General features: G+C 49.0%; 1 long non-coding RNA gene across 1 annotated transcript; it reads left to right on the top strand.

Moving 5' to 3' along the window:
- The first annotated feature begins 2,987 nt into the window (after nucleotides 1-2,987).
- LOC111546997 lies at nucleotides 2,988-4,492 on the top strand. Its single transcript, XR_002733000.1, has 2 exons — nucleotides 2,988-3,395; nucleotides 4,196-4,492. It is a non-coding gene; the product is annotated as an uncharacterized LOC111546997 (long non-coding RNA).
- The last annotated feature ends 3,919 nt before the right edge of the window (nucleotides 4,493-8,411 follow it).

Below are 8,411 nucleotides of genomic sequence, written 5' to 3'. Positions count from 1 at the left end.
TAACCCTTTCTGTAAGAGAGCCCCATAACAGAATACAGAGAGCTATTCCACCCTTCCCTCTTCTCTCCCCTCCTCCCTCCTTTCTCCCAACCAGGAGAAAACGCCCCCTTCCCCAGCTTCACCAAAAAAAAAAAAAAAAAAGAATATGGGGGGTAATGGAGGGAGGCGCAAAGAAACCACAAAACCCCATCAGTCTCCGGTCCCGAGGACACCCGGGAAAGGTATACACTACACAGACACACACACACACACACGAACATATGACTCTGTAGAAAGCACACAGAGAACCGTCCACAGGCGCCCCAAACCCAGCAAAGAGACTTCCACCAGCCAAGAAGCCATGATTGGGGAGGGAGAGGAGGAAGAAGTGGGGGCAGAGCTCTCCGTGGAGAGGGGGCGCATTGTTGTGATGCCTGAACCCCTTTCTTTCTGCCCATCTGCTGTGGAGGGGGTGCAGGGAGGGGGCGCAGGGGAAAGGCAAGCGAGAAAACGAGGAAACGAGGAGACCAGGCACGGCTTTGCGACTCCCTCCTGCTGCCTGTCTGCCCGCGCCCCCAGCTCCCCCCACCAACAATAAGACCCCAGCCTAGACAGACAGACAGACAGATAGACAGCCGGAGCGCGGCGGGGGAGGCAGGAGAGCCGGGCGCAGCCGAGTGGGGTCGTGCATAAAGGGAACCCGGGGGGAGGGGGGTCCCCCTTACCTCCAGCGCTTCAAAAGTGACAAAGCTGGTCATGGCAAATCCATCAATGATGTCCTCTTCGGCCGAGGTGGACTCTCTACGCTTCCTCCGCGGGGGTCTGGGCCGGGACGGGGCGGAGGACGGGGGCTTCCCATTGTCTTCCTTGTCGGAGCCCGACGACGAGGCGAGAGAGAGCGCCCGGGTCCGGCCAGCCCCGCCGCCGCCGGCCGCGCCGGCCCCCAGCCCGCCCCGGGAGCGCCTCTCCCGGTCTCGCTGCGACCGCGACCGCCGCTTTTTGCGGAGTCCATGGCCCCGCGTCGGGCCATCCATGGCTCTGCTGCGCCGGGGTCTCCCCGCTCGCCCGCCACAGGCTACGGCCGCGGCCACACAAAAAAAATTGACACCGAGCCCTCCCTCCCCCTTCACGGCTTCCCTCCGCCCCGAGGAGGGCGCGGGGGAGACGGCGGCCGAAAGAAGGGAGAGAGGGGAAGAAAGAGAGGAGAAAGAAAAGGGGGAAGGGGCGGAGAGAAGGGAGGAGGGACGGGGAGCGAGGGCGAGAGGCGAGGAGCCCAAGTGTGGGGCTCCCCACAGCACCGAGGGTCGGAGATGCCTGGGAGCAGCGCCGAGCAAAGTAATGGCTGAACACACAGGTCTCCTTTAGAGGAAAAAAAATAACTCACCAAGCAGGCAATAAATCAGAATAGCGGAATGCTTTGATCAAGAGACTGGGAGGCTCCGGGGAGCCCTCCCCGCGGCCATTCTCCGCCGCGCCCCCCGCCCCCCGAAAACGCCCGCGCCCCCCTCAACCCGATCCAAAATCGGGTCCGAAAAAGGTCGCGGGAAAAGTGGGGGCAATGAACTTCACCCGCCCCTCGCGCAGGAAAACACCCCCGCCGCCTCTCACACACGCCTCGGAGAAAACTCACTCCCAGGCTCCCAAATTTTTAAGAAATGCAGCCAAGGGAGGCCGGGGCTCCAGAGCGACCCAAAAGGGGAGAGACCCCCCAGAGAGGGGAGCATAATAATGCAATAATTAGCGGAGGAGAGGGCGAAACTGCGAGCGGCGGAGAAGAAGGGAGGCGGAGGAAGGGAAGGAGGATGCTGCTGGAGCAGTTGTGGGGTTTGCTTTTCGGTCTTCGAGGGGGGAGGAGAGGGAGATGAAAGAAGAGAAGAAGCAAACCCTGTCGCTGCCACCCGCCCCCCTCCTCACAAAAATATTTTTTCCAGTCCCAGAGAAGAGGTCACCCTTCCTCAAAAAAGGGAGGGGGTGAGTCAGTCAGTCGATGAGGAAAGCAGAAAGAAATCTCCAGCAGGAGAGACACCGGTGTGCCGCCGCCGTCGCCGCTTCTCTCGCCGCCCCGCCTGAGGGAGAAGCGCAGCCGGGAACGCTGCTCTCGCCGCCGCCGCTAACGCTGCTGCCGCCGCCGAGAAAGCCCCGAGCCGGAGGGTGCACGGCGTGTCCCCGGGCGGCTACAGCGGGAGCCCGGGCACTGCCCCATCCTCCGCCCGCCCGCCAGCCTGCCTCGCGCAGCTCCCGCTCCTCCCCCTCCGCGGCCGGCCCGCCGCCGCCGCCCGCCTCAGCCCAGCCCCGCGCCCGCCCGCTCGCTCGTGCTTTCGCTCGCTCGCGCGCTCCCGCGCACCCGCCCTCCCCGCGCCTCTCTCGGCGCGCGCTCCCGCCCCCGCGGCCCCGGCCGGCGGGATCACGTGGACGGCTGGGCTCCCTCCTCCCCCGCCCCCTCCCCAGTTGTAGAGTGTGTAGAAAGCAAAAGGCTGGGGGCTGGCCGCGCTCGCAAGCCCAGGGCATGCGCGCTGGGGCGGCCGGGCCTGCGCACTGGGGGCGGTAGGGAGTCGTGAGGGGGGCGGGGGCGGGGGCGTGAAGGGGGCCGCCCGCGTGGGGTCTGCCGCGGCCGGGCAGAGTTGGCGCGCCAGGGTGTGGAAGCAGCCGGAGGATCCCGCCTGTCGCAGCGCGGACGCGTGCGGGCCCCTGCTCCCAGGCCACTTCGCGCGCGCGCTCCCCACATCCTCCTCGGGACACTTGTCCCTGGATCCCCTACCCCTGGCCGGCCCGAGGCCGCCTTCTCGGGAAACCCCCCAGCCCCCAAGGGTGTTTTCCCTTGGCGACCTGCGCTGCGAGGGGAGGAGGGAATTCAGAGAAGGGCCACAAGGGGGGCGTCCCTGGGAGGGGGCGCGACTGGAGGAGACAGGACGGGGAGCGGGTGCCAAAGCGCGGGCCTTTGCTCCGCCTGGGCGCAATGGGAACGCCAACTGGCAGAGTTGGAAACTTTTCCCCCACGTGGCACCACAGTGCGTGGCCGAGTGACCCCGCGCCCGGATGACCCCTGGGATCCCCGCCTCGTCTTCCAGCAGGGGACCTTGGGACGCACGGGCGGCTTCGAATCCGGGAGCGCGAGGCCTAGCAGCCGGGGGCTGAACTTGAACCTCGGAGGCGGCTGCGGGCGAGGGGCGGGGCTGGAGTGGCCGGACCGCCGCCCCAGCCCAAGGACCCGTTAGATCCGCAAACCGCAGTCCCTGCCCCGCGGGCTTCCTTTACTTTTTGGGAGTGGGGCGCAGTGGGGGGGGGGGGGGGGGCTTCCCTGCTTTTTCCACCACAGCCGCTTCTCCCGCCGCAGTGTGGCTGATGCTTATAAAAAGTTGTATTAAAGAGCTGACTGCAGCCGCGAATCGATCAACAAAAACGACCAGCCTCTCTGGGTAAAATAGCTGTGCGTTTTTCAGGGCACTGGAATTGATCTATACGTATCAGAAAGACACTGACAGCCCGCTCTCAGCAGCTTCTTGGATGCTCTTCACTTTCTGTCCAGGCACATAAACACCACGGCACCGACCCTCCTTCCTCCCTAGTAGCCCATACTTGTGGAGGAAGAAAAGGAAAATAAACTGACATGTATTAATTACTCACAATGGGCCAGGCACCGTGCTACAGTGCTATGTATATGATTTCGCCTCTTTAGAATACAAATCTGCACATTTTATTAGTATTAACTGGAAGGAGGGTGGTAGAGAAAACAGTAAGGACGTGTTTTCTCTCACAATCTGACATATCTATGATTGAGTGAGTGATTGTTTTTCATTTAACAATTATTAGGCCTTACCAGGCTTAGCAGGCACAGTTGTAGGTGCCGAGAATACAGCGATGTACAAAACAGAAAAGATACTGCTTCTTGACGTTCTAGCAAGCAATTGTCATTAATTCCTAATAACAATTTAATAGTTTGTCGTTCTCTTGTTTTAAGTCACACTTCTTCAACTTCCCCATTTCTGAATCCCAGGTCTGGATCTTTATGAAATCTGATGGGGAGATGGGGTTGGGGGGACGGTGAGGGGCAAGTTGCCAGGAGCAGGAAGGAACATCCACCCGACTGTGCCTAAGATAAGCTTTATGCCAGTCCAGGAAACAAACCATTTGACCTTAGGCAAGACTTTTAAATGACTAGTTTTTTCATCTGTAAATCAAAGAGGTTCAATTAAATGTTCAGAATGTTCCTTTTCAGGTCTATCCATGGCCTTCTCAACAGATGACTTCAAGTTGATTTCGTGCTTTATTTCTTAAGAATAGTGACTAACCTACGGGATCTGATTCAATTTATTAGGAACACAGTGCCACCTTCCAAAATTACTTACCTAAGAGGACTGAGCCTGCTGTCCCTGGAGCAGTTAGCTAAAACAGTGCCTCAGTACGGAGTGTACCTGTGTTAACTTCTAGAGTGCTGTTTCCGGCAGCTGCTGAAATCCACGCTGAGGTTATCAAGCTCATCCTACAAAATAAAGCAAGTTCTTTGCAATTTAAAGCAAAAATCTGGGCTCATTTTCAGGGTTTTAGGGGATGTGAAAGTTGTCTTAGGTAAGATTCCAGGAAAGCTAAGAACTAATGATGCAATGACAGTCACTTTCAACAACTTTGGGGATTGGGTTGAGGAAGGTGTGAAATTGGGAAATATAATAAAAGGCATTATATTAGTGACTTTCTAGAGTAGCCCTTGGCAGTCCTGTCTTTAAAGAGTAATAACTGGAAAAAAAAAATGGATGGTAATACGCTGCATCCAAGAACCTTGCCTCTGGTAAGGGTAATTTGCAAACGCATTTTGGGATAATATTCAGGATCCAAGTATAATCCTCCCTGGAATTAGCAATGCTTTTTGGGTCAGAGTTTCATAGGTTTCTTCCATCATACAATTAAAATTGTTTTTGGATTATATTGTCCCTATTTGTTTGTAATTCTCTATTTTGCCTGTGTTTTAATTGCTAATGATTAATAACTGCCATATAATAAGCTAAGCATTTATTATGTTTCAGGCACTGTTCTAACTGCATTAAAATAATATCTCATTTAATTCTCATAAATTTTGAGAAAGATTTTATTATTCCTGTTTTACAGTTGAGTAAACTGAGGCTTAAAGTTAAGCATATTGTCCAGGGTGCCTCAACTCCTTAGTCATAAGCTCAATTTGATCTGAGTGACTCCAAAACCTGTTCTCTTAATGGTTATGCTGAAATGCCCTTCTTAGAATGATTGCTCAAGAAGTCAAATGCTACGTATATAGTACAACCACTTTGGAAAACTGTTTGTCAATATCTATTAAAGGCAAATGTATGAAAACCCTATGGCCCAGCAGTTCCACTCTTAGGAATATACCAATGTCACATGTGTGCCAAAATGCTATTAAATCACTCAGAGCAACCCTATTTATAAATAACCACCAAACGGGAAATAACCCAAATGGTCATAAGCAGTAAAATAGGTAAATTATTGGTGGTATAGTCATACAACAGAGTACATTCTACCACACTAAGAATGAAAAATCTGCTTCCAAATGCAGTAAAATATATGAACCTTACAAATATGCTAAGTGAAAAAAGGGAGACGTACAATTGCAGGACTCCATTTATATTAAGTACAGAAACAGACAAAAGTCATTGATGCTATTCAAAGTCAGGATAATGGTTACCCTTGAGAGAGCGCTGATGACTAGGAGAGAACACCAATCAGCTTCTGGGGAGCTGGTCGTGTTGTTTCTTGATGTGGGTACTGGTGTGTTCCATTTGTGAAAATTCATTGAACTGTACTATTGATATATGCATCTCTGTGTATGTAAATTACGCTTCAATAAAAAGCTTTAAAATGCTGTGATATATAAATGCATGTTGAGTGTTGCTTGTGTACATATGAGTACCAATATAATTTTTTTTTATTGATGACACTACCAAATGCTTATCAATAGTAAAATAGATAAATAAGATGTGGTTTATTTGGGACATCAATGAAGCTGGAAACCATCATTCTCAGCAAACTAACACAGGAACAGAAAACCAAACACCACATGTTCTCACTCATAAGTGGGAGTTGAACAATGAGAACAAATGGACACAGGGAGGGGAACATCACACACTGGGGCCTGTCGAGGGGTGGGGGGCAAGGGGAGGGAGAGCATTAGGACAAATACCTAATGCTTGCGGGGCTTAGAACCTAGATGACAGGTTGAGAGGTGCAGCAAACCATCAGGCACATGTATACCTATGTAACAAACCTGCACGTTCTGCACATGCATCCCAGAACTTAAAGTATAAAAAAAAAAAAAAAAAAAAAAAGACGTGGTTTAGTCATACAATGCTATTTGCCGAATTTGTGCCCACTCTTAGCCATCACCTCTCTACCAAGGGTAACCACTATCCTGACTTTTAATAGCATAAATGACTTTTGTCTGTTTTTGTACTTCGTATAAATGGAATCCTACAATGCATTTGCTGTACAATGGAATACCATATAGTAAACCAAGATGAAGCATAGCATATTATCAGATTTCTTACTGAGTAGCATGAAAGTTAAAGCTTAAACGAAATGGCCAGTATGAATGAACTCATAATTCATACCAGCAAAAGCTTAGGTGAATCCTTTGCCCAAAAGATTATAGTTGATAAAGAGTAAAGCTAAAGAAATAATTCCAAAAGAGGTTGCCTCTATAGTAGGGAAAACACTCAAGTGGTTCTGGAAAACACAAAGGGAAAAACTTACATCTGTGTTCAGTAATAAACTACTTAACTCAGGAGAGCCTCTTCAGTTGTGCTATCTTTTATCTGAATCAATGATTAATACTCAAACTACATCTTGAACATTCAACCTTGACTAGTCAGAGAATACTATTATAGCTCAGTGATTGAACTGAACTCCGAGCCTCACACTAGTAAAAGCTATTTATGTATCACACTTTCTAAATCGCTAAATTTTTATATCCCTCTGTCTTGCACTTTGCACTCTGCCAACATGGTAATTATTAGCACATCATTCTTGATATTACATACCGGTTTGTAATATTTGAATTTAATTTATTAGGAAAATTGATTTTAACTCAAGGCAGCTAAGGTTTATGTTTTGGTCATTTATAACTTTCAGTTATTTTGTGTGCATTCCTTACTGAGACCAGGGTAGAACTGAGGTGGTTAATGGAGCTATCTCTAAGGCATTTCCAAGTGAGCAAATAACGAGACTAACACATTTAACATCCCTTCTTTAACCCCCATAAGTTGTTTTTAATAATAACTATTCCTGGAGTGAAGTGATAACTTAAATTAACTGACAGGTAGCCCATCAGCAATAACATTCTTGTAACTTTGCCCTAATTATCACCTGCTGTTTTAATTTTTTTTCACGTTGGAAGTTGTTTTTCAAACTGCAGTTTTATTGTTTAAAAAAGGGGGGAGGAGGAGATGAGTGGTTCAATTTTCTAAATGTTGTGTTTCCTTCAATAATATTGCACGATAAACTTTCATCATCTCTGCAGGTGTCTCTGATGAATGACACATCGATCAACCCATATTCTTCAGACTCTGCCATATGAAGCCAATGAAAGATGCCTGCTGGTGACCAAATGATGTTCATGTAAAACGGCCGTTTTGGCAAATTTAATAAGCTTTAGATTTCTTTAAAAAACCAACCAGTATTTCTGTCCCTTCCCAAGGCAATGTTTTCTATTTGAAGTTTCACTTGACATGACCAGGTAGGAAAATTGATGAATAGTCGTAAGAAAAAACTTTAAATGACTCTTTAAAGCTACCAGTGAGAGATCTCAGTATTTATTACTGATCATGAGCCTGACAATCAATTCTTCTAATAGATTTAGTAGATGACTTGTGATGAATTGTGATTTTTATTTTTATTTGAAGAGCAGTATAAATCTAAACTGGTCAGACTCAGATAACATCCCAGTTGAAGAAATTATCAACCCTTTGGAATTATGTAAAAAAAAAAAAAAAAAAAAAAAAAAGTTATAGCCCAGACCTAATTGTATGCTCCTGTTTACAAAACTTAGTATAGTAATTATTTTGTGTTTCTGCTGTGTTCAAAGCCTTTCGTGGTCTTGCACCAGTAATCTTATCAACTTCATTTATTGCAGTATATATTAATATATTTCTATGCATCCTAGCTGCTTCCCAGAAGAAACCCACACCTTTGCTCATGCTGGTCCAGCGTCCTACAGTCTCCTTTCCTGCCATCCAGACTTGCTGAATTTCCACCCATCCTTCAAGACCAATTTAACCATTAAGGCCAACTCATCCAGAAAGCTTACTTTACTTAGGACTTCCTTTTTTTTTTTTTTTTTTTTTTGAGACGGAGTCTCGCTTTGTTGCCCAGACTGGAGTGCAGTGGCCAGATCGCAGCTCACTGCAAGCTCCGCCTCCCGGGTTTACCCCATTCTCCTGCCTCAGCCTCCC

Source organism: Piliocolobus tephrosceles, chromosome 8, assembly GCF_002776525.5.
Source record: "Piliocolobus tephrosceles isolate RC106 chromosome 8, ASM277652v3, whole genome shotgun sequence".
Taxonomy (NCBI): Eukaryota; Metazoa; Chordata; class Mammalia; order Primates; family Cercopithecidae; genus Piliocolobus; species Piliocolobus tephrosceles.
The sequence above is the reverse complement of the archived record's forward strand: the minus strand, read 5'-3'. Positions and strand labels throughout refer to the sequence as shown.